This window comes from Panthera onca, chromosome B2 (assembly GCF_046562875.1).
Source record: "Panthera onca isolate mPanOnc1 chromosome B2, mPanOnc1 haplotype 2, whole genome shotgun sequence".
In the NCBI taxonomy this organism is placed as follows: domain Eukaryota; kingdom Metazoa; phylum Chordata; class Mammalia; order Carnivora; family Felidae; genus Panthera; species Panthera onca.
This window is the reverse complement of record NC_138343.1, coordinates 147,857,179-147,884,000: the sequence shown is the minus strand read 5'-3', so window position 1 is coordinate 147,884,000 and position 26,822 is coordinate 147,857,179. Positions and strand designations below refer to the sequence as shown.

General features: G+C 48.2%; 1 protein-coding gene across 2 annotated transcripts in view; it reads left to right on the top strand.

Moving 5' to 3' along the window:
* PDE10A (phosphodiesterase 10A) overlaps nucleotides 1–26,822 on the top strand; it is a 605,914-nt gene that overhangs the window by 237,514 nt on the left and 341,578 nt on the right. The gene's annotated exons all lie outside the window — the stretch shown is intronic.

Genomic DNA, 26,822 nt, shown 5'->3' with positions numbered 1-26,822 from the left:
GCGTGAGAGAGGTTATCCAGAGGGCTGGGATGCCCAGACAATGTGATCGATGCCAAGCCGCAGGAGCCCTGTTTTATTTTCTGGGGTGCGGAGAACAGAGTGGGGATGAAGGGACCGGTCGGTCACACCTGCGGTGAGCCCTGTCCCGCCTTCCTGGTCCCACCTGTGGGCTCACAGCCCGGGGCACAGGGCTGTCTCATGCAGGACCCCTGCTCGGGCCCACCGGCCACGTCCTCTTGGGTTTTATCGACCAACGGGCTCATCTCCTGCCGTCGGGAAATCTGTCAAACTCTCTCCTCTCCTGATTGTCCCTTCCGTTCTTTTTGATGCTGTGGATTCGTTTACCCCAAACGTTAAAAAATAATTACTTTACTTTTTACCACGTTGAGCGTCGACTTGAGCTGGATTACCTGAGTTCAAAGATCGTCTCCGCCACTAACTCGCAATGTAATCTTACCTCAGTTTCCTCTTCTGTAAAATAGGCGTAACGTCCGCGCTCACTTCACAGGGTTGACGTAAAGATTGAGTGAACGTGAACATGATATTTTGGACACTGTCTGACGCATAGGGTGCCCTGTTGGCACACTTAACGGAATCTCGTGAGGGAGTAGAGACAAATATATGTGCTTAGCCTGACATCCTCAACTGAAAGCCTATGTTTCTTTTATAATTTAAAAATGATACGATTTTGAGGGCGCCTGGGTGGCTCGGTCGGTTAAGCGTCCGACTTCGGCTCAGGTCACGATCTCCCTGTTCACGGGTTCAAGCCCCGCTTCGGGCTCTGTGCTGACGGCTCGGAGCCCGGCCCCCGCTTCGGATTCTGTGTCTCCCTCTCTGTCTGCTCCTCCCCTGCTCACACTCTGTCTCTCTCTCTTTCTTTCAAAAATAAACATAAAAAAAAACTAAACAATGAATAAAGATGATATTAATTTTTAAATATTTTTATTTTAAAATGTAATTTAGTTGATTAGAGAAAACATTTTTTTTTAATTTGTAAGATTTATTTTAAAGCAAAGTATGCTGAGGAAATACGCTGAAGAATCAACCACTTTCTCTAGGTTGTACATTTGTGGTGATCGCCTTTAATTTTGTGAATTTTCTAAGTTTATATAATTCTAAGATACAGCCTATTCTGATCAGGAAGAGGGCATATAAAATGTCTGAAGGCAAGCTTTGCAATGAGGTTTTAAAAAAGACTTTTTTGGGGTGCCTGGGTGGCTCAGTCGGTTAAGCGTCCAACTTTAACTCAGGTCACGATCTCGCGGTCCGTGAGTTCGAGCCCCACGTCGGGCTCTGGGCTGACGGCTCCGAGCCTGGAGCCTGCTTCCGATTCTGTGTCTCCCTCTCTCTCTGCCCCTCCCCCGTTCATGCTCTGTCTCTCTCTGTCTCAAAAATAAATAGACGTTAAAAAAAAAAATTAAAAAAAAACAAACTTTTTTTACACTTAATGTTTATTTTTTTTTTAAACACTAAATTTTTTTCAGGAGCACTTTCACAAGTAAAATTCTTTCAGCAATTTATTAAAACATCCTAGAATCAGATTGGGTTTTCAGAGAGTTCACAGTGTCACACGTATCTCAGAGACTTACACCCTTCTGCAACTTGCTAGTTCCTTCTGTATATGTCTTTGTTTTGAAAGATGGCCATCAAGTGGAGGGTGAACTTGGCTGATCTCCGAGTCAGCCTGGTCCCTGCCTGCCCCCAGCAGCTGTTCCGTGTCGGCCCCGTGTCGGCCTTGACCTGCTCCTCCTTGACCATGGACAGAAACACCAGGGTCCGTGGGCGTTCGTCTTCCAGCACCAGCGCTCCTGACCCACACCCTTTGCTTAATGACTGTTTGTTGAAGGAACGAAGAAACGCTAGGAAAAGCATTTCGCTAGGAAAAGCCCTCTCTGGTGGTCTTGCTTCAGGGAACAAGTTCCCCTGTGTCTTACTCACTTGAATCTTTGTTCACAGAAGCATAGAAACCGTATATGCTTTTTTTTGCCCAGCCGGTTCCAGGCACTATTCCCGCAACTCTGTGTGATGCCCGGGACGAAAATGATCGTTCACAGAATCTCGAATGAATGAGTCAATTACTTTACCCCACATAAGTCTAACACTGTCCCCCGCCTTGACCCACATACATATCACTGTCTCTATTGTTTCTGGTGTCTTTGTTGCGCCATTTTTATCTCCCCGGCCATTATTAATATGTGTTCATCGGGCTAAAAAGTCTTCAAGGACACGTACTGTGCTTGTTATTTTCAAGCTGCCCCTTGCTCTCGCTCCTGAGATGCTTTTCAAAACCGCGGATTCCTGGCCTCTGCTTACAGAATTTGTTGGGCGGGGCCCCACACACCCTCGTCCACACCCATACCTGTGCGCACACACATATGTCATCACCGTGGATGTATCGCCAATTATCTCGGGCATGCAGAGAGATATAAAAAACGGTATAACGAACAACCGTGCAAGTCCACCCAACTTAACGTGTAAAAAAAGAGTTGCACAGGCATCCTTCTCCCTGCCGCCCTCCCCCCACACGGTCTCCTCCTCCCCAGTCTCATGGCTGTCCTTCTGCAGCACAGATAAGCACTGCCCTAAATTTGGTGTTGGTCATTCTCTGGTATGCCTTGATTCATTGGCAACATGTGCGCATGTGTCTAAACAACATTTGGTAAAGCGGTGCAGATTTATAAACCATACAGAAGAAATTTTGTGTGATCCTCTGTGCCTTGCTCTTTTCGGATGCTCGTGTGTATACAGCTCAAGTGCATTTATTTTTCTAAAGTTATGTGAGATTCTGTTACACAGATATGCTTCGATTTATTTGTTTTTCTGGTGAGGAACATTTGCTTCTTGCTTTGATTTTTTTTTTATTATAAAATGCTTCTATTTTGGGTACATAGCTCCTTGTGCATATGTATGAGATGGGTTTAAAGATAGGCTATCTAGAGAGGGAGGCAAACCCATAAGAGACTCTTAAATACAGAGAGCAAACTGAGGGTTAATGGGGGGAGGGGAACTTGGGTGATGGGCACTGAGGAGGGCACTGTTGGGATGAGCACTGGGCGTTGCACGGAAGCAATGAATCACGGGAATCTGTCCCCGAAACCAAGAGCACACTGTCAACACCGTATGTTAGCTAACTTGACAATAAATTATATTAAAAAAAAAAAAGAAGTGTAATTATTCGGTCATGAATAGGTATTTCTTCACTTTTTACCTGCTGATGTCACACTGCCTCCCAAAGTCATTACACCGATGAGAAAAGGATCCATAGTGTGTGCAAATTATGACCAAGTTGCATGGACATGTTAACATTAGTTGTTGGCGTAATCAACCACATCGACCTATTAGAAATGGATCCATGCTCTTTCTAGCACGTGCACGTTTTAGGTTTTTGCCAGTTTGCCTGGTGAGAAATCGTACCTAGCGGTCTTGATTATGATGTTTTGTGACTAGCGGATTTAAGCATATTTTCATGTTTATTGAGTGTTTGCTTATTTTCGTTTCTTTGCTTATTTTCCAGTGGGTTTTTGATGTCCTTCCTAATTGATTTGTTGTCCTTTAATAGTCCAGACACTTGTGCTCTTCTGTTTGTGTTTATATCCAGAAGCGCCTTCCTGCTGTTTGTGTCGTTTTATTCTCACTATTTATCGTTCCTTTTGATGAACAGCAGTTTTTGATTTGAAAGTTCTCACTTTTGCCAACCATTATTTATATGATTTGTGCTCCTACAGCCTAATGACCCTCTTCCAAATTTTCCTCTGAGTGTGTTCAAGTTTTGTTTTATAGTAGGGTTTTTTTCCCCCCCACCTGAATTGCTTTCTATAGATAATACGTAGTAGGGAGCCAATTTTATTATCTTGCTCGACATGAAAACCAATCGTGCAAGCACTTTATTTCAAAATGTATTGTACGCCTGTCATACGTACAATTTTTAATTTCCATTGACATGTATCTGAGTCTGTTCCTAGGTTCTGTCTTCCGTTCCACCGGTCGGCCATCTCTGCCCAAGTACCCCCTTGTCTTGTGCATCATAGACTGAAGTGTCTTGACATCTGGCATGGCAGGTGCCCCTTAACTGCTCCTTCCACAGTAATTTTAGAGTCATCTTATCAGAGAGACCCTGTGGAGAATCACGTTGGAATTGGGTAGAACCTGAAAGATAGACTTGGAAGAACTGACAGCTTTAGAATAATGATCCTTCTCGTCTTAGGACTGTGGTACTGCTCTGTCTCTTTAGGTCTTTTAAAAATGTTCTTCGGTGACATGATGATAATCTCTTCCTTCAAAAGAACTAGCTCCTTTTATTAGATTTAGCACCAGTGGGTCTGTACCGTTGGATGCTGTCGAAACAGCATATTATTTAAACGGCATTTTCTAAACAGTTGTTACTAGCTGAAGGGAGGCACCTGGTCTTTTATCCAACAAATTTGAATCCGTTGTAACAATCTGTCCTCAAGTTTCCCTGGGTTCTGCGTAGTTAGCAATGTCCTCTGTAAATATGACAACTTTATGTGTTCCTTTCCAGCAGGTCGCATGATTTCTTTCTCCAGGACTGGAGAGTACTGCGTTGCCTATTGACAATGTTGGTGGACGTCGATGTGACATTTCTGATATCATATGAAATGCCAGACAGGGACGTAGGGGAAAAAGTAAACTGTAAGCCAGTCCCTCTCATGAATACAGAAGCAGTAATTCTAAACAAATGAGCAGACTGAATCTGACGGAACTTTTTTAAAAAATTATGACCGAGTTGCATGGACGTTTTAACATTAGTTGTTGGCGTAATCAACCACATCGACCTATTAGAAATGGATCCACACTCTCTCTAGCACGTGCATGTTTTAGGTTTTTGCCAGTTTGCCTGGTGAGAAATCGTACCTAGCGGATTTGATAAAAGCCCTGTGATTATCTTTTTTTTTTTTACATTGTATTTATTTTTGAGAGAGAGAGACAGAGCACAAAGTGGGGGAGGCAGGAGAGAGAGGGGGACACAGAATCCGAAGCAGGCTCCGGGCTCCGAGCTGTCAGCACAGAGCCCGACGCGGGGCTCGAACCCACGAACTGTGAGATCGTGACCCGAGCCGAAGTCGGACGCTTAACCGACTGAACCCCCCAGGCACCCCAAGCCCTGTGATTATCTTTTTTTTTTTTTAATTTTTTTTTTCAACTTTTTTTATTTATTTTTGGGACAGAGAGAGAGACAGAGCATGAACAGGGGAGGGGCAGAGAGAGAGGGAGACACAGAATCGGAAACAGGCTCCAGGCTCCGAGCCATCAGCCCAGAGCCCGACGCGGGGCTCGAACTCACGGACCGCGAGATCGTGACCTGGCTGAAGTCGGACGCTTAACCGACTGCGCCACCCAGGTGCCCCCCCTGTGATTATCTTAATGCATGCAAGAAAGCACTCAGTACATTTTATTTACTGCTTATATTTTTTAAAAACTTAGAAAACTTTCAAACTCTCTATTTCATCGAAGCGTAGCGGCCATACAATGCCATGTTAGTTTCAGTGTGCGACACAGTGATTCGACCGTTCTCTACCTGTGCTCAGCTCCCAAGTGGAGTCACCATCCGTCACCGTACGTCATTACAACATTACTGACTATACCCCCTACACTGTACTTTTTCATTTTATAAAAAATAAAATTTTTATTTTATTTTGTTTTATAAAATAAATGACTTGTTTATTTTATGACTAGAATTTTGTGCCTCTCCATCCCCTTGACCTGTCTCACGCATCCCCGCCCTCCCCGCCCCCTGATCATGCCTTGGCTCTTACCCAGTTATTCTCAACACCGGAACTACTCTGAATCGTGTCCTGCAGTCAGGCTAAATGACCAGAACTCTGGCTTTCTGGCCTTCACTTAACTTTGTTCCTTGTAAAATCCCGTCTAGGGATTGCACTCTTGAGTCATTTGCCTGCCTTGCTGTGAGCGGATGCTTATTATCCTGGGCGTGTTGAGAAATGATTGAGGGGAAGTTCGGGTTTTGGACGCAAGAGTCCAGGCCCATCTGATTTCTTCTAGCGAATGGTCATTTTTAATCATGTGCACACTGTGAGTTTAGAGTATTTTCCCGTGTGACCTCATTTGTCAGGAAGTCTCCAGCCACTTTCTAGAAAGTAAAGCAAATAATCTGAGGTTGTGGGCCTCGGCTTTAATTTAATGCTCTCCAATTTGCCTCCTAAGGTCCCAGTTTCTTCTTGTATTAATTTATCCTGGCCTGTCTTACTGGGTGTTTTTTTTTTTTAATCATATTTAAGAAATAGTCTTTGGAGAACAGATCTGAGGTGGGTCACCTTATGAGTCCATCTACACTGCTCTGGTCCTTCTGAACTAGACACTCAGCGTTGGGATCACAACGTTTGGATCTGACGCTTATGACCTTCTTCCCTGACTTTCCACGTCTCCAGGCCCCCTCAGTAAATTGTAAAATATTTGAGCCCCAGGGTCGGCCCTAACACCGCCTTCCTACCCACTTGGAGCCAGGAGGCATTCATGCAACAGTCACTCAGGTAGCCTTACGTGACGGCCAGTTCCCCGATCTTATGCTAGACTGTGCCAGAAGAGACTGGAAAAGGGCTGCCCGCGCCAGGCAGTTTGCTCAAAGTTGTGGAAGTCTTCATGGACGCGGTTCTAGAGAAAGCTAAGATACGTGTTGTGTGTAGTCAATCAACCAGACTTGAGTTCTGCCATTACGCGACTACATTTGATATGATGAATTAAACGTATTTATAGTACGTGGAGTAGTGGGTTCCAGGGAGCAAACCAACTTTTCTAATCATACGTGAGTCAGGAGTTTATCTCTTTTTAGATCAGGACAGTAGTAAAGATATCATTGTTACTGGTGTTGAAAGGATCTTAGTTAACTCTTCGGAAATGACGATGTTCTAATAATCGAAGCAATTTGAGGGATTACAAAGGAAAAGGTGAAAACACTGAATTTTGTGCCACGGAAACCAGTACAACTAAAATAAAACGGAAAACCTTTAAAACTCGGAGAAATATTTGTGATAAATGTGATGGGCCAGGGTCGATAGAGACAGCGCATCATCCATGCTGAAAGACTGTGTAAATGTATAAAGAAAATCCAAAGACACTTTACGTAAAGAAACTGTGATAGAAACTTGCCCACAATTCTGAGCGCCTGATGTCAAGAGATTACTTTTATTGATCTTTTGGAAAATTAAATTAAAGCACCAATAGGCTATCGTTTCAATCCCATTTAAACTAGCAAAAGTTATTTTTAAAACGAAATGAGTGCCAGAGAGGTTGCAAGGAAAAGGGTATCTTGAAAACTGACTAATGATATTGTAAATCAGAATACTGCCTTTAAATAAAACCATCTGTGTCTGTTAGGCCAGGAACTCACAACTGGAAACTTATCAAAAATAAACAAGTTGAGGGGCACCTGTGTGGCTTAGCTCAGTGTCCGACTTCCGCTCAGGTCACGATCTCGTGGTTCATGAGTTCGAGCCCTGCATTGGGCTGTGTGTTGACAGCTCGGAGCCTGGAGCCTGCTTCAGAGTCTGTGTCTCCCTCTCTCTCTGCCCCTCCCTCACACCTCAGTCTCTCTCTCTCAAAAATAAACAAACATTAAAAAAAACTTAATGGCATTCTGCATTTTAGGGTTTCAATGTGTCATCGTTACAAGGGAAATATTAGAAAAATTGAAATAAAATCTCAAGGGAAACCCCTTGGTCTATGGTTTTTGACCTTGTAAGTTTAGAAGCCATGCCCTGCAGTATTTTTTCAAACAGTGAATCATTACGGGTATAAATACATTTCTCTGTACCCATAACCAATCCTATTTCCTTCTCTTCCTCTCCATGAGAAACCACAAACCTAAATTTGCGGCTTTTATTCACATGCTTTTACTATGATTTTAAAAGCCATAGAAACTTTTACTGTGTATGTATGTATTCTTACATCATACGTAATATTGCTGTGCAGATTTTGGATGTTGTAAGTTGACATCTTTTTTTTTTAATGCATCATCCATGGAGTAAAACTGCCAGCAATTGGATATGCTTATATTCAGCTTTACTCCTTACTGACAAATCACTTGTCCTCTTAGTCCTTGTCCTCCTGTGATAATCTTTCAAAAAAATTTTTTTAATGTTTTTACTTATTTTTGAGACAGAGACAGACAGAGCTTGAGGGGGGGAGGGGCAGAGAGAGAGGGAGACACAGAATCCGAAGCAGGGCTCGAACTGACAGACCGCGAGATCGTGACCTGAGCCGAGGTCGGACGCTCAACCGACTGAGCCATCCAGGCGCCCGCCCCCCCCCCCTTTTTTTTTTGCCCTTCGCTCTTGAATAAGACGGAGTAAAAAAAATCTATATTAACACTTATTTTGTCTCATCACTTTGAAGATATTACGGCAAATACCTTCGGATCTGTGAAGACGACCCTGGAGGCTCAAGTGTCATTCCTTTGTAGGTCAAGTATCTTCCTTCTCTCGTTGCTTTAATTGTGTTCTTTCGCCTTTGGTGTTCTGTAGTTTCACTAATAAAGAGTCCATGATGGTTAATTTTATGGGACTAATTTGACTGGGCCACTGGGTCCCCAGATACTCAAAGATGATTGCAGGTCTGTCTGTCTGAGGGTATTTGGGGGCGAGGTTAACACTAAGTTGGTAGACTGAGAAAATCCGATTGCCTTTCATAATGTGGGTGGGCTCCATCATCCAATCTGTTGAAGACTTGACTAGACAAAATGCTGACCCTCCCAGTGAGAGAGAGTTCTCCTGCTGGGCGGCCTTCCAGCTGGAGCCCCAGCTCTCCTCTTGGTTCTATGGCCGCTTCCAGCCTTCACACTCCAACTGGGACGCCATTTTGGCAGATCTGGGACTCGCCAGCCTCCATAATCAGATGGGCCAATTTCTTACTATAAACCTCTCTACGTGTATGTGTATATATTTCCTATTGGCTCGGTTTCTCTGGAGAACGCTGACCACTACAGAATTCAAGTGTGTGGATATCTAACCTGCTTAGAACTTTCATGGTTTACTCATCTGAGAATTCTTGTCTTTCAGCCATCTTGGGAATTCTCTACCATTATCTCTGAAAACATCTCTGGCATCCTCTCTGTCTTCTTCTGGTGCTTTGACTAAGGGTATGCTGGATGTTCCCCTTCTGTGTTTCACACCCCGTCATGTTCCTTTCCTCTTCCCTAGCTCATGGATCTAGCCGTGTTCTAGGTAATCCTCACATCTACCTCCCGGTTCATGCGTTTGCTCCCATAGACTTCATCCAATATGCTGTTTTTTCCTCTATTTTCAGTGACTGGATTCTTACTTCTAGAAGCTATTATTTGGTTCATTTCCAAATCTGCCTCCTTTCTTCATAATGTTTTATTTTTTGATTGCAGTTCGGAATCCTTTTCTGTCTCAGAATTTCAAATAGCCATAGAGCTTTTCTCTTGTTCTCATGTCTGAAACTTGGGGGAGTGCTAATGTTCGTGCTGGTGGTGCGTACAGAGTCTCTGTCGTGTATCTTCTCCCCTTTTGTTGTTTTCACCCCGGCCTCTTTTTCTATGGGAAGCGAGTGTGGCTTGGGTGGTGGCGATGTCCTTCCAGAGGGATTTGCTCTTGTTCTTGGAAGGGGTCCCAGGAGGATCACCTCCCCGAGACCCCTCCTTAGGCTTCTTCCCCAGCAGGTGGGCTCCCACACCACACACAGTATAATTTTCGATGACAAATGCTGGGTGCATACATCAGGTGTTTATTTCTCAGCTTTCTTTTCACCAAGAGACCAGGGAGAGATATGGCCCTTGGGTTCTCTCCTCCAGTAGGTCGATCCTTCTAGTTTCCTTCTTCCATGTGGATGTAGCCCTTGGAGAGCCCTGGCTTTAATCTGAGAGCTCAGCTCCACCTCTCCGCTCGCATGGACCCCAAACCTCACTCCATATCCATGAACAGAAGTTAAAAATTGCCTGGGCACACGGGTGTCGCATTCAGGGTCCTGCACATACCCATGACTGTGGGGGCTGCCATGGACATAGCACAGTTTTCCTTCCGCCGAAACCAGACTGTCATTGCATGGTATGTCTGTGCGATAAGGTTTCGTATATGGAGCTTTCTCGACTTAGGCGAAAGCTTGGTGCGGGAGGAAGAGATTGTGGGGTACAGCAAGTGATGAGAAAGTGGCATCATAGTTTTTGAGACAGGAGAACAGTTCAATTTTCTCCTGTCAAACAACTGGGTGTTTTAATAATCCCAGCCTTTTAAAGTCTCAGACTTTTAAGTTTCCTTACATCTTTGACATGATTCCTCTTTGCAATTCCACCCACTCTTTATGAGAATAATAGCGTGCTAATGCTCTATTCTTCGGTGCTTTTTCTTCGGAGAACTCCAAGCACTTTATAGACATTGCCACTTATCCTGAGGACACCTTGGCATGCTGCGGAAGCGAGTTTGTTGGCAGAAAAGTCGGTTTCGTGGAGAATGAGGACCAGCCAGCCCAACGCAACACCGCTGAAAACAGAATTCCCGATTACACCGTGAATGAGTCCGCGCGAGTGCAACCACAAAATAGGAAGAGCCTCTCCTCTTCATCTCGGCCCGAAGAAGCTCTTTGTAACCTAAGGTGACATGTGCAAAAAGCAAATCACCATCCTGGCCATCCTTCAAGGAATAGCTTCTTGCCTGGTTCTGTTTCACAGATCGGGTGTTGACGGGGCACGGCTGGCGAGGTTGGCAGCAGGACGAGAGCACGGCTTACGTGGCTCGTTGTAGCGGGAAGGAAAACGGAGCATGTGGAGCGCTGACCACCACGGTGTCGGGCACGTGGGGGCATATGCCGTTTCTGGAACGGGGCAGCGTTCGTTGGCCACGAGAGCCGTCGGGATTTAGAGCAGGTGGAAGTTAATCGTCCAGACCGGGAGCTGGCATCGCGGGGTACTGTCACTGGGGAGCAGGGGTCTAAGAGCCAATATGCCAGCAGACCCCTTAAGAGAGTTGTCAAGATAGGAAAGCCTGCCAGGGTGTCATTTTGAGTTGGCTTCCGCCAGGGAAAAGCTATATGGTAAAGCAGGGGGGGACGGCACGGAATAACAGACGAGATAAGGCGGTTCTTGTGAGAAAGCCAAGTCCAGGTCCTCCGGCTGCGGAAACGATCTCCTCGTCACGCTCCCTGACAGCCACGGCCGGCGAGAGGACGGGATGGGTTCATTCACCCACAGCGAAAGGGCGTTTCCTCTGGGGTCCGTCCCGCACCAGGGCTGGGTGCACCTGTCACCCTCTGGTAAGAGAACTCGAATGGTCCACGCCCAAACCAAAACCAGGAAAGTTAATTTTGTGAACTTCCCAGAAAGAGACCTGAAAGCCATGGTCTTATCTTGAATAGCTGTTTCGCCAGAAACACAGAGATATCGTCACTGGCCACTTCTTACCCTGACTCTTGATTCTGGGTAAGACTTTCATGTAAAATACTGAGCCTGCTGTGTATCTGCTCTACTGCGAAGATGGCAAGCAAGTCTCCTTGAGCACTTACTGTGTGCTAGACACGGGGCTGAGTGTCAACGCCCGAACTCACAATCTTCACAGCGATGCCGTCCAGTTCCTCCATGTGGCAGATCAGGAAACTGAGGCACGGGAAGATTAGATAAGTCGCCCATGACTACACTGCTAAAAGGGGGCAGAGGGGCGCCTGGGTGGCTCGGTCGGTTGAACCCCTCTGACTCCCGCGCAGGTTCTGATCTCACGGTTGGTGAGTTCGAGCCCCGGGGCTGCCGGCCCGTCAGCACAGAGCCCGCTTCAGATCCCCTGGCCTCCTCTCTCCGCCCCTCCCCCTCCCCGGCTTGAGCTCTCCCCAAAATAAAATAAATATTTAAAAAATAAATAAATAAAAATCAGTAAAAGCAGGGAGAGCCAGGGTTCAGGCTGGAAGTGTTGGGCTAGGAGGTGGGCACGTCACTGTTCTGCAATATTTCCTGGGACAATAACGCTTAATTGCCCCTAAGACACACTCAGGTTTTAATACCACGTGTTTATCGGTTAGCTGTTACTGTTTTAAAGTAACTGTTAGGTTTCCTTTTTTTTTTAATTTTTTTTAATTTTTATTTATTTTTAAGAGAGAGAGAGAGAGACAAAGTGTGAGTGAGGAGGGGCAGAGAAAGAGAGGGAGACACAGAATCCGAAGCAGCTCCAGGCTTCGACCTGTCAACACAGAGCCCGACTCGGGACTCGAACCCATGAACCCTGAGATCATGACCTGAGCCGAAGTTGGATGCTCAACCGACTGAGCCACCCAGGCGTCTCTAGGTTTCCTTTTTATAAAAATACATATTGATGGCAGCTTGTTCATGCCCCCTCCCCCGCCCGCAGTTACTAAGGCAAAACCCTGGAGTCCTTCTTCTCTCTGCCAGTTGGCCCCCAGCCACACTTGTCTTTGTGATTCTTACGACACGCCAGGCACACTGTCGCCTGGGGACCTGAATCCTTGATGCTTCTGCCCCGACCCTCGGCCCCCCGAAGCCCACACGGCCCTCCCCTCTTCCCTGTGTGGCTGTGTTCCTACACCCACGTGACTCTGTTTACTCCTCTCGGGATTTCCTGCCCGTTTGTTTTACCCCAGTCTTGATTTCTGGGTTGGCTTGATGTTTTGCTCATCTTTTCATTGGAATGCATCTTGTAGGAATTCGCTTCAAGAAATACATATAGGTAGCACATTTATTGAAAACATATGCATCCATATGTGACTTTCACTTATTCATTTATGTATATGTGTATATATATATGTATATGTATATATATATATACATATATATATACACACACACACACACACACACACACACACATACATCTGTCTATTCGTTGCCTTCCAAAGACAACTTATCACAACCGAAATGGGTCCCTGTCTTCTGGCTGGTGATTTTACCCAGCATTCTGAAGCTAGTCTCCTTTGCCCTTTCAAGTAACCTGGGAAATGTCGGTATTGCTGTTGTTGAATAGTCCACAGCAGGTGTGGTTATTTGAGAACTGGTAGGAGGACTTACGAGGACTGTCAATACTTACCCTTTACAGTTGTTTGAAAAGGCGCCCCTATTTATTTATTTATTTATTTATTTATTTATTTATTTATGTATGTTAAATGCTTATTTATTTATTTTGAGAGAGAGTGAGCCGACATGCGAGCGGGGGAGGGGGGGAGAGAGGGAGAGAGAGAATCCCAAGCAGGCTCCCCGTTGTCAGCGCAGAGCCTGACAGGGGGCTCGATCTCACGAACCTCAGAATCATGACCACGGGATCAAGAGTTGGAGGCTTAACCGGCTGAGCTGCCCAGGTGCCCCAAGGCCCCCCTTTTTAAAGAAATCGCTACTGGCCATCACTACTCTAGGCCTTGCTGAGCATGTGGCTTTAAAACATCTAAGTCACAGGCGTATTAAGACTCTGACCACATCAGTACAGTGATCTGTAGGGACTTTGGATTCACGTGGTTGGACCCCCTGGTTACCCATCTGAGTTCCCAAGTCAGGTGAATATTTATTACTACCCCTCCCCCCCCCCGCCCCGGGGTAGGAACAGGTGGTGAATGTTTGTTATTTTATTATCTTGATTTATCTTTAAATGTCTCCCAACACGATCCTTGTTTAAAAACACATTTCCAGTTCTCCATATCAGAGAAGCTTACTTCAAATAATTCGTCCAGATATTCTGATGTTTCCTTTCATCCCCTCACGTCTGTAAGTCAGGAGAACAAAATCAGGATGAAAAAATACCACTGCTGTATTTTGGGGATTTTCCATGCAGAGAAGGTTGATGTTTAATTTCACCGAAATTGAATTTTCACTGCTTTAAATATATCCATTTTCCCCCTAACCTCTCCTTAATTAGCTTCATTCCAAATAGCTGTACTTTCTTTTATATTAAATGTCTATAACTCTTACATAATATGAATTAGCTAATAGAGAAAGCAGAGTCTGAACAAATGAAGGACTCGGGGTTTAACTCAACCCAAGGGATGTGTTCTCTTTGGCCCCAGAAGTGGTTTAAATTTCCCGTGAGGACGTCAGCGGCTTTGGATGTGGTCGGCGGCCTCTCTGAAGCCAAGGCCACCTTCCCTGCTGTCTTCTTTGGGCCGTTTCACACGTCCCTGCATCCGACTCCACTCTGGGTGGCTGACAGGTGCCTTTTGCTCCCGCTGCCCCCAGCCACTGCCCTGTCACTCACAGTCTCAAGGGGTGGGTTTTGCCTGGTGGAAAGCGGCTTGTTGCAATCCCAGACGGATCCTTTGTCTTCAAACCGTCGCATTTCCCAAAATGTGTATTGTTTCTGGCAAGTTCCAAGTGGAAGCAGAAAAGCCAGTGTCAGGGTACCCACATGTCACTCCTGAGGGGAGGGGTGAAGGTAGTCTTACACTTGTGTCCTCCTCTCCCACGGGGAGATGTGTACCAGGAGCTGTTCTGGGGGAGCATGAGGAGTAGCCAAATAAAATGAAAGAGAGAGAGAGAGAGAGAGCACCAGTTGTCTTGATGGGGAGCACTGGGAAGGAGCCCCAGACTCTTGGCCAGGGGACAGACTTCCTCCGGGTGATGGGCATCGGGAGAGACCGCGGGTGCACACAACTCCTGCCATGCACCCCCATCACCACTGTTGTTCCTCCTGGAAGGCGTGTGTGAGCTGAGGTGGGCGAGTGTTCCTTGCACTGTTGGATTTTTGCCTAGTTTACTGCTAAAGACCGAGACCTAGTTGTCTGAGAAAAAAACAAAACAAAACAAGGGCACCTGGGTGGCTCAGTTGGTTGAGCGTCTGACTTCGGCTCAGGTCATGATCTCTTTGTTCCCGAGTTCCAGCCCTGCAGTGGGGTCTGTGCTGGTAGCTCGGAGCCTGGAGCCTGTTTCAGGTTGTGTGTGTGTGTGTGTGTGTGTGTGTGTGTGTGTGTGTCTTTCTCTCTCTGCCCCTCCCCAACTCATGCTCTGTCTCTCTCTCTCTCTCTCTCAAAAACCAAAAAAAAAAAAAAAAAAAAAAAAAAAAAACATTAAAAAAACCCCAAAACAAACAAGCAAAACAAACCAAACTTAAAGCCATTTCTCTTCTTCCTTTCTGCAAACTCACAAAGCAGCTTTGAATTTTGGTCTTTTCAGCAGCATAAGATGAAAAGCAGCTGGTCCCCCCCAAAGTCCTCAATTTTCTTTGGAAGCATGGATTATTCAAGTTAAGTTTCATTAAATAAACCGACATGTCAAGAGTTTTTCTTGCAATCAAGTGATTGACCAAGAAAGCAAATGATTTATTCATGTCTTTTATAATTTTTGATCTTCTAACCCATCTTCCTCCTATCGATTCCCCCCCAAATTTCCATGGACATTTTGGATTTTTGGGTGCAGCATGGTGACCTCTGCCTTCGGAAGAGAAACCGTAAGCTGGCCCATTCCTGGGACACTCCCATGGCCCTCCGTCAATGTGGGGTCGGCTTCTTATAGAGGTTCCTTCCCAGACCCTGAAATCTTTTAGAGACAGGTTGGAAGAGAAAAGAGACAGCTAGAATCGTCTTCAGGGGATGCCTGGGTGGCTCAGTCGGTTAAGCGTCCAGCTTCAGCTCAAGTCATGATCTCGCGGTTCGTGAGTTCGAGCCACACGTCGGGCTCTGTGCTGGCAGCTCGGGGCCTGGGGCCTGCTTTGGATTCTGTGTCTCCCTCTCTCTCTGCCCCTCCCGCACTCTCACTCTCTCTCTCTCTCTCTCTCTCTCTCTCTCTCTCTCTCTCTCAAAAATTAATAAACATTAAGAAAAAAGAAGAATTGTCTTTACAAAAATCGCTGGGCTCCTGCAGAGGCCTGTTGCCTTCAGCAAGCTCGGGTTGCACACGATTCACCGGGTGGTGTTTTGGTTTCTCTGACAAGCCTTGCACGCTGACTTCTGATGAAAGCTCCCAAGTAAGAGTCGTGAGACAACGTTCGGTAAAATTTGGCCTCCACTTCAGTATGTGCGTCCGAGAAGGAAAGAAGCATCAATCCCCAAGAACCCCCCCTCTCTGTTAGTCACTGAGCTCGTGTGGCCCGTGCTTCTGTGTGAAGTCGGGCCTCAGCTGCTCCCCGGGGTCTCTGGTGTGCGGGCATCACCGCCGGGAACGCGTCCGGTGCCTCCAGGGGGACCCTTTCCATTTGGACCATCCATCGACATGGCGCTGCGCGTCTATTCTGTTCTCCCTAGACTGGCCCATGCGCCCTTGGGGTTATTTTTTGTTCCGTTGGTTTGGGACACGTTTGGCCTTCTCTGAAATCTCCAGTCTGGTCACAAGTGGAGAATGTTTTCCCAAAGGGAAACGTCAGCGTGCCCGCCTTGGGTAGGTGACTCTTGGAAAACGCCGCTCTATGTGCTGAGCTCTGAGCTCGGCAAGCGTCGTCCGCTGTCACTCTGCACCCCGGGGGGGGAAGGGCGGGTCTGCCCAAGGAAGCTGATTCTCAGGGCGAGGTGGGGTCTGACCACAGTCTCCCACCGCCCCGTTCTCACACGGGAACCAGCAGAGGCAGCTGGCCCAGACCCCATTCGAACTTGGCACCGCTGACTGGCGACAGACCTCCCCCCGCCCCCCGCTTTCCCCTCACACCCCGAGTTTTTGCCGGCATTGCTTGGATGATACCCTCTGGCTCGTCATTTATTTTGCTTACTTATAAGCCCGACTATACTTACACTAATATAAAATGTTGAGGGTCCCCATCTAACTGTTGAGGATAATTCTTTTACCCCAGGGGGGGAGCAATTTCATTTTTGCTCACATGATAGGGTTTTACAATTCTGTAAGATATTTCCTAACTTATTTGTGTGATTGCTTCAGATAACAGAGACCCGCTAGGGTCCCTGGATTCTCCCGCCCTCTTTTCCTCCACGAGCTGGGAGGTCGCAGAACGCGACCGGTCTCATGACAGAACCGGTCTCTGTTCTTTGCACCCCAGACGTCTGTCCCGTAAACCGTATGGCTCCTTGGTTTTTCCTCTTCCTGCCTGTCCCGCATATGCGTAGTGATGCAGTCTACTCCGTGCTCATCTGTACTCCGTCAGGTGGAAACAGCTGTTATTTATTCCTAAGACCACATTTTCCCAGCAATGAGGGCCGGCCTCTGAAGAAGGCGGATCACGCTGCCTTAACTCCACTCACGCAGCACGCACAGCGCGGGCAGGAGCCTTCAAAGCCCTGGAGCTCACTCCTTCAGCTGCCAGATTCCTTAAAAACTGCCACGTCGGATGTTTGCAGACAAAGGAGACAAGTAGGACCCACCCTGGGCTCAAGCGTCGCAGAAACACTGTGTGTTTTGGGGAAGCAAGGTGGACAGAAGGCAGCAGGTGCAGGGCACGGCTCCAGTTACGTGGTACCCGGAACGGATAAGCGAGGATGGTTGATTTTTCTAGTAGGTACAAGGGGCACCTGGGGGGCTCGGTCGGTTGAGCGTCCGACTCTTGATTTCAGCTCAGGTCACGATCTCTCGGTTCTTGAGTTCGAGCCCTATGTCAAGCCCTGCACAGACTCCGAGGAGCCTGCTTGGGATCTCTCTCTCTCTCTCTCTCTCTCTCTCTCTCTCTCTCTCTCTCTCTCTCCTCTCTCTCAAAATAAAGTAATAAAAAAAAAAAAGGCAACGACCAGTTTAAGAAGAACAAGAAGCAAGAAACAGCCCTGTACTTTCAGGGACACGAACCAAGTCCTTGCGTCTGATGTACGAGCCTCATGTATCCTGAAAATTACGCACCAGGAGGGAATCCTCTCTAATGAGCGGCCCCCGACGTCTCGGCCCTCCGCGTCCCTGGACGGGGAGCCTGTGTCTGCTTTGGTGGGAAAGACAGCCCTGGGCGCCTGTGTCGTCCGCATGATGATCTGTAGTCTCCTGACTTCCGAATGCTGCACCTGCTTCCCTGTGACTCCCGCCTGCGTTTCTCCTTCCCCCCGATCGTTGGTAGTACAGGGAAATTCGAGCAAACTCATTACCCTTGTGCACGCATCCTAGAGGAATGATGAGGGGTGATTAAAGCAACTTTGGGATTTCCCTGGGCAGATGCAAAGCCTAGGACTTGGTGGCTCTCACAATGACATCACAAAGAAGTGCTTCCGATTTCCTGTTAGCAAAGGCAAGATCACAAGCCTGGGTCTTCGCCAGTCTTTTCCCAAGCCTAGCTGCCCACCCACGGGTCCCCCGGGGTGGTGGCAACAGGAGAGCCCGCCGATTTTGCGTGTCTCTCATCCCGCCTCGTTTCCTCGCTGCCTCCCACGTCTGTGACGCTCTGTCTCCAAAACGGCCCCGGGGAGAATAGGAACGATTTTATAACCTCCCTTGATAGATGCAAAATCTGAGCCCCTGGGACAGTAGACGAGGTGACATTTACTGTCCTGTTGCAACTTTGCGATTTTAAATAAAGTGCCCGGATTTGCGTGGCGAGTATAGGGCAGCCACCCAGGCTCCCGTCTTCCCAGGGTGAGGCCCCTGCCTGCACACAGAAGGTCCCTTACGCTCGTGGCGGAGTGACACTCAGCCGTGCTTTCCTTTTACTTTTGATGGGCTGCAGGCTTGCACTTTAAGCCTGTGGCCTATGCTGCAGAACGTGAATGGTCCTGCTTCTGGAACGGCTGACATAATTCATGGCGTGCGTTTCTCAGCGAAATAAAGTTCTTTTTTTTTTCTTTCTTCAGCATCTCACAGAGAGCTTTTATTATTTGAATAAAATTCATAGACTGACCTCCAAGGGAAAAAGAAAGAAATAATCAAACCTTTATTTGATTCCTTGGCCGTTCCCACACCCTCAAAAATTGGCTTGAAAGTGTTTAAGTAACCAATTGGAGGCAGCTAATCAGAAACAGCCTTTGTTTTGTCGACAGAGCTCAAAACGAGATAGTTAAAATTCATGTCCTACCTGACTGCTCTGGAAAAGGCTAAGGGTTATTCGTCTCACCGCTGTTTTTAAAGGATGGAATTTAAAGTATAGGATTGTCAGCAACGGCAGCAAAATGTGCTCTCCTTTGATCCCTGCGGGTTTCAGAATTCACGCCGCCCCACAGGGGCTCCTGAGCCGGCCAGACAGGAGCTGGGATCCCCGGGTACTGCTTGCTGCCTCTGCCATCCTGAGCAAGGGGCAAGTCCCTCCAACTGGGCGTGAGTGAGTGGGCTTTGAAGTGAAAAACGACAATGAATCCGGACTATTTTGGTAGGATGGGTCATGTTTTAAATGTAAAGGACTCAGAGATCTTTGTGCGCCCGGTGGCAAGCACCCTGTCGTGCACTGAGCAAACAGGGAGAGAGAGCACATAAGGGCAGAAGTGGGCACAGGAGAGACAGGAAGTAATCGGGGATCAGCGGGAGTAGATCTCAGAATTGTAACTGGACCCGGGTCAGAGTTCCACGGCCTGGCCTCAGCGGGGGACGCTCCCCTCCTCTGAGCCACCGCTGGCCGCCGCGGGACCGTGGCTCGCACCGCCGCCTTTGAAGTTGTTACCTGTGTGTTGGTCTCGTGCCCCAACTGGACTGGGGGTAACCAGAGGTCTGGGGTGTGAGGGCTAATCGTTTGCTTTATTCTCGAAAGCAGAGGGTGTGTTCTCTCATCAGTGTGTTCACATTTGGGTTGTATCGAATCAAGAGGAATTACGTTGAATTCAAACAAAAATGCGCCTGGGGGGCTCAGCTGGTTAAGCGTCCAACGTCGGCTCAGGTCATGATCTCAGGGTCTGTGAGTTCGAGCCCCGCGTCCGGCTCTGTGCCGATGGCTTGGAGCCCGGAGTCTGCTTCGGATTCTGTGTCTCCCTCTCTCTCTGCCCCTTCCCTGCTCACTCTCTGTCTCTGTCTCCCAAAAAAAGCGAATACACGTTAAAAAAATTTTTTTTTCGATGTAGTTCAAATTAAGCTTCTGGGTGCAAAATACATATTTGTTTATTTTGGGACGAGTTTTATGGCAGGATTTGTAAGATCAGTAGACCGTGCCTCGGTACCTGCAAAGGGATAGCATGCTGTTCGCTCTGGGTTTTCAAGGCACTCGGTAGAACTTTGCATATACCAGACTTCACAAGGATCTTACCTCGCCTGGCATTTTTCTGGAATGAATGCGAGTTAACATTAATGATAGTGTCAGAGGTACAAGCGAATGCAGCGGGATTAGGTGAAAGGGAACCACCTTCTGCTTTCCACAGATAATGATGAATATAGCAAAGAAAACCCATCTTATGTCCTTTTTGTGACAACACCGGATGTGCCTTGGGACTAGATTTCCATGAAATTTATATAGTGTCACGATGAGATTCATCGGGTGGAATGAGCTGACATCATCATGTAAATCATTCTGGGCCGCTTGAAAAACTGGGGACAAATGCATTTGCTTAAACATGCAAATTTGGGGGCGCCTGGGTGGCTTGGTCGGTTGAGCGTCCGACTTCGGCTCAGGTCACGATCTCGCGGTCGGTGAGTTCGAGCCCCGTGTCCGGCTCTGTGCTGACAGCTCAGGGCCTGGAGCCTGTTTCAGATTCTGTGTCTCCCTCTCTCTCTGCCCCTCCCCTGTTCATGCTCTGTCTCTCTCTGTCTCAAAAATAAATAAATGTTAAAAAAAAAAAATTAAAAAAAAAAAAAACAAAAAAAAACATGCAAATTTGTAGTTCCGTGCTCATGGAAGAAATGACTTTGGAGTCCCTAGGTTTAGAAGATAGTTGAAACGTCCTGAAACGTGTAACTTCAGCATCGGCGATATACGGCTCGATGTGGCGAGACCGTAGCAAGGAATTCTCAGAGGAAATTTTTAGTAGCTTTGGGAGTTTTCTGAGGCACTTAGATTCCCTTAATCTATATACTGGCATCTTTTTTATAGGCTGTCTTCACCTCGTCATTTAAAATATAATCAGTGAGTGCGTTAAAAAGAAGAGAGCAGAGCTGTCCGAGACAATGTGTACCGATGGGTCTGGAACAGCCGGAAAGGCTTCCTCCTGGGGGCAGGGGCACAGAGAGCCGCTCTCAGCCGTGAGTGAGTGTCACAGGGGCGGTCAGTGAATATCCTGTTCTGTTTACTCTTCCTACAAAGGAGCTGTTTACCAGAAAAAGCATCTGGATCGTATTGCTTTTTAATTCATTGTGGACCAGTCAGAGGCTCTTAGAACGCGGACAGGAAATAAGAGTGACAAAAGTCCCTCTCTCTCCCGGCAGTTGGGCCGTTTAAGCCTACCATTCTTCTCAGGAGAGTCTCCTGGGTCTTCATTCAGACCCCAAGTGTCATTTACCTCGAAGCAAATAAAAAGCAATGCAGTGTTTTCAAGTGAAGGAGGAGTGACTGGATGGGGGATGAAATCATTCCGCACCGAACACCCAAATCAAATATTTTTGAAGTGTACTTTCCTGGCTACAGGTTCAAGGGAAGTGATGAGAGGCAGTAAGTCCTAAACACTTCACACAGGGAGCTGGTCTCAGTCAGAGCGGGGAGACCCTCCAACCTGCCCTCCTGTCCCACCCCACAGGGGCCTCGTTCCAATCCTCCTAGGGCGAGGCTGTGCATTTGGTCCCTGAATGGCCTAACTGGAATTAGAAAGTCCTTCTTTCTATCCGGCCGACCAGTCTCCGCTTAACATTTTTTAAACACTTTCCTTTGAAAAAAATCTGATAAATTACTGTTTTGTATGACGTTCTTAAATTCTGAGACTGTTTACGGGCAACCGTACATAAGGCCCATGTGATTTCTTTGCCGTTTTCAAGATTCTGCGTGAACACAGTCAGGGACCTCCTTAGACCTGGGGTCTGAGAACAGTCCTGCGGAGTGGCCCGGCCAGAGCGCATGGTGGTCCGGACTGTCTTCCGGTTCCTGGGAATGGATTTGCATTTCATTCACCCATGGCGGTGCCTTACCTCTCGGCAATCACATCAAATCATTGGTTCAATGAGCTAAAAACTACCCAAAATGCCTCGCCAGGCCTTCCTTCAAGAGGATGACTGTTTCCCCGGGTCGGGCAACTCCCGTGTTATCTAAGGGCGTTTCTCAGAGTGTTAGATACATTGGTGTTGATTTCAGCCATTGTGTATTATTTATTATTATATTCACATTCAAACCAGAAGTTGAGAAATAACTCACAGGACATTCATGATGCGAGGCTTGATTTTAGGAGAATTTCAGATAGGGGTGGTTTTTTGTCCCATTTTTTATTCCTTTTTGTTTCTTTACACTGTTTAAATACTTTTTAGAGCAGGGCTACTGTGTGATTTCCAGTTGTCTCTGGTAAGCTGCCCTTGGTAAAGTGGTAAGTGGGCTGAAATGCACCCCATTCTGCCCTGTGCTGGCCTGGGGCTGCTCTGTGCCAAAGGGGCACCTTTGCATACACACATTGCGGATTGTATAAGCTGGTGGTGACCCTGAACGCGACCACACTGGAATTCTGAGAATTATAGGTAAGTCAAAAAATCACCCCAAACTGTATATACTACCATTAAAAAAAAAATTTTTTTTAATTTTTATTTTTGAGAGAGACAGAGACAGAGCACAAGCAGGGGAGGAACAGACAGAGAAGGAGACCCAGAATCCGAAGGGGGCTCTGGGCTCCGAGCTGTCAGCACAGAGCCCGACACGGGGCTTGAACTCATGAACCATGAGACCATGACCTGAGCCGAAGTCGGATGCTTAACCGACTGAGCCACCCGGGCGCCCCTGTATACTATCATCTTTTAAAAATCAAACAAAACTTGGGTGCCTGGGTGGCTCAGCTGGTTAAGCATCCAACTTCAGCCCAGGTCATGATCTCGCAGGCAGTGAGTTCAAGCCCCACATCGAGCTCCACGCTGTGTGGAGCGTGCTAGGATTCTCTTTCCCTCTCTCTCTGTACCCCTCCAGTTGCACATGCTCTCTCTCTCTCTCTCTGTCTCTCTCTCTCTCAAAATAAACAGATAAACTTACAAGAAAAAAGGAAGGAGATTTTGACACATGCTATAACATGGATGAACCTTGGACGTTTTGTAAAGTGAAATAAGCCAGTCATAAAAGGACAATGGGGTGTTGCGCGATTCCATTTATATGAAATTCCTACAGTCGTCAGACTTGTAGAAACAGAAAGCAGAATGGTGGTTTCCACAGGCCGGCGGAGAACATGGGGGGTCAGGGGTTAATGGGCACAGGGGTTCGGGGTGAGAAGACACAGCATCTCGGAGATGGACAGTGGTGATGTTCACACAACCGTGCGAATGCACTTCCTGCCACAGAGCCGAGCCCTTTAACATGGTTGAAATGGTAAATGTCGTGTCATATACATTTGTCACAGTTTTTTTTTTTTTAATTTTAATTTTTTTTTTTTTCAACGTTTTTTATTTATTTTTGGGACAGAGAGAGACAGAGCATGAACGGGGGAGGGTCAGAGAGAGAGGGAGACACAGAATCGGAAACAGGCTCCAGGCTCCGAGCCATCAGCCCAGAGCCTGACGCGGGGCTCGAACTCACGGACCGCGAGATCGTGACCTGGCCGAAGTCGGATGCTTAACCGACTGCGCCACCCAGGCGCCCCTTTTTTTTAATTTTAAATGAGCAATAGTCATTGAAAAGACTTTGGGGGCGCCTGGGTGGCTCAGTGGGTTAAGGGTCCGACTCTTGATTTCGGCTCAGGTCATGATCTCAGGGTTCCTGAGTTCAAGCCCTGCATTGGGCTCTGTGCTGACAGTGTGGAGCCTGCTTGGGATTCTCTCTCTCCCTCTCTTTCTCTGCCCACCCCACTCACGCTCTCATGGTCTCTCTCTTAAAATAAATAAATAAACGTAAAAAAAAAAAGACTTTGGTCTACAGATAGCTCTTTTCACTGAGACGTTCAAAACCAGCTTGAGTGCCTGCCCTCTCTTTTCTTCAGGACAGAATTCTCTGGTCTTTGCCCATCTCTTTGTTTTTCCTACCTTGTTCTCAGGCCTGATCCTCTGAAACCTGCCTGTAACAGATGCTGGCACTGCTCCCACCTTCCTCCCGCAAGGTCAGGTGCTTCCCCCAACCTCAGCACCCGCGTCCCTGGGCGTCCAGGGGGCCGGGCCTCACCCGGAAGCCCCCTCCCCACCTTGCCCTGCAACACACAAGAGCAGATTCAAACAGTAAAAGAGAAGGAAGGAGCCGGCTGTATAAAGGCATCATGCTGTGAATTTCACACACCAAATCAGTTGCAAGTAACCTGTGAATTCCACAGCTGTGCAAACTTACAACCCGGGCCTCAAAGGTCAGAGGGACTCCCCGACTCGACTGGTGGTTGGTGTCGGTCCGGGCGGGGACAGGCAGGACCTTCACCTGGGCTTCCTGAGTCTGGATGAGAGAATGACTCAGTGGTCTTTCTGTGAGACTTCCGTTCTCATTGTTTGTTCTCGGCGTGTGTCGGCTGCCGTACGGCCCAGGCTCTAAAGGGGAGGACGTCCGCGGTAAATGAGCCTGCATTTAATGTCACAGTCAATCCCAGTCGCTTTGCACAGAAGAAAGGGAAACCTACCTGCTCTGGTGGAATAGAATAAGGCCCCGGGAGAGAGCAATTTGCAGCAGTAACTGCGAAGCCACAGGAGAAGCCCTTAGGTGCCTGGGCTGAGCTCCAAACCTTCCCGAACACCGAACACCGTGCACGGCAGCCGGCAGCCTGGAGGAAGGAGGCTCCCCAGCGCCTTAGAGGATTTCCTCATCCCCACGTCCTGTCAGGCAGGTTTATACTGCGTCTTGCGTCCTGGGCCTTCGTGCATCTGGCTGGCCTTCTAGGCCACCTAACCTCTCCCACGCTGAAAGAGGCTCGGCGTGTGCTATGTTGTGTGAGCGTCGTCTCCACCTCCCCTCGCTCCCCTGCTTCTCCCTTCCGTAGTCACGGAATCTGTTCCTTTCCTGCAGGCTCCTTCTCCCTCAGGGAAACTTGCCCTTTTCGGTGGCCCCGAAACACAACATTCCTGGAATCCGCTGAATGGTTGATTTGGGGGGAGAAAATGTCTCGATGCAACATTGGCTCAAATTTAGGCGATGCTCCTCCGACGCTCCTGGCGCTCCCGTTGTCCGATGTTGCGTATGGCTCCAGGGTGAATGTTTTTGATCTTATTTAAAAAATTTTACATCGTGATTTTCATCCTGATAAAAATCGGGTCGCTTGTCTCAAAAACTTTTATAATTTGTATGTCCCTAAACCTCACCAGTTTGGGGTGTGAATAGGGCACAGTACATGAACCCCACGTGAGGGTCAGCGGCCCCCAGCCCCCACCGAGGGCTCACCGAGGGGCCGCCTGGCTCCAGTTCTGGCTCAGCATCCTGTCCTGGCTGCCAGCCCCGTCCACCAGGAGCCCAGCGCTCTCCTGCGGCCGTCCTGCTTGGGGGCTCCCTTCCGGGGTCTGTCTGTCCCTCACAGCCGTGCAGCATTCTGGAGGTCCCCTCCCGGGACCTTCTTCTCGACAAGTTGCTGCCTGGGGGAGTCAACCTGAGCCCAGAGCGACACCTCTTGTGCTCACACACACACACACACACACACACACCCCTTGTGTGTCCCTGCGGTGAGATCGGTTCATACACCCATCACTTTTATGTCGAACAGTAACTGCCCCCAATCTTACATGCTGGGCGGCCTCCAGTCTCACAGCAGACTCCCACTTCATTGGCGGGCCAATTCATGGATTTCTCTCCAGGGCTGCAAAGGTCCCCTTGGCCATTTGATTCCTCTTTCCCCTAGTCTGACAACAGGCCCCTAAACGCCTGAAATCCGATACCTGGACACATTCCGGCTGCGGCTTCGTGGGTGAAAGTAGGGCTGTATCCCCCCCCCCCCCCACCGCCCCCACCTGCCTGGGATTTCATGGTGAGCGACACCTCCCACCGACCTTTAATTTATCTTATCTGCACTTGTCACGGTTGAATTTGACCACGATCTATTCTTATTTTAGGAAGAAAGTCTGGCCCTGGTGGTCTAGACCCAGATACTGTCAGAGCATATGGCAGTCTGAAGGACACACGGGAGATCTGACACGCAGGACAGGGGAGCTGGGGGCTCAGGAGAGGCCAGCCTGGGCCTGCCCGCGCCCCCAGGGTTCCCCCCACCTCCAGCAGCCCGGGCCTCCTGGTTTCTGGGTTTCCATCCCACAAGCTCCGGGCAGACGGGGTGGCCTGAGTAGGAAACAGCCCTGTCTGACCACTTGGATCCTCCTTGACTCCGTGAGGCAGGCGAGGGAGGCGGGTAGTCCCATGCTGGGTGGGGAGGGCGGAAACTGAGACTGAGACACAGGACATCCGACTGCGGTCTTTGCTCCGTTTCGTGTTTTCATTTCCACGCAAGCGTCATGACTGAATGTCGTGCTGATGATGGTTTCAGAGGTGTCTACACCGGCCAGAAGCTGTCCACGTGCTGTGGTTCTGGTTCTGTGTCAGTTATACCATCGTAAAGCTGGTTTTCATGGTCTTATGGGACGTCGCAATGCAAAATGTTTATTACGTCTCCAAAGTCTTCGTCCCGCCAGTAAAGCATTCTGACATCTGTACGTGGGACTTAGCAGTGACTTACCGTTGACTGTCCTATGATTGTTCACTTCCGACCTCTGCGTCCTCGTCTGGCTCCTGCTAGTTGTGCGTGAAAGGTAAGGACAGTGACAGAGGCTCACAGACACGAGCCACAGCTACAGCCCCACAAATACACATGTTGGGGAGGGTCCTTCCCGCGCCTCTCTCGGCACTGCTGTTGGGGGCCCCGGGATGATGGGATGGAACATTTAGAAGCTCCAGTGTTTGCCAAAGTTCTGGTGGTGTTTGCTTCGATGATCTCGTCTCCAGGCCTCGCCTCTGTCTCCCCTCTGTCCTCTCCTGACTCCTTGCCTGTGCCCCGGTGCTCCTCCCCCGGCTCTTCTGCCCTCAGTGTTCAGTGGTCCCCAGCTTCATCGTCCTCCTTAATGAGTGCAAGCTTCT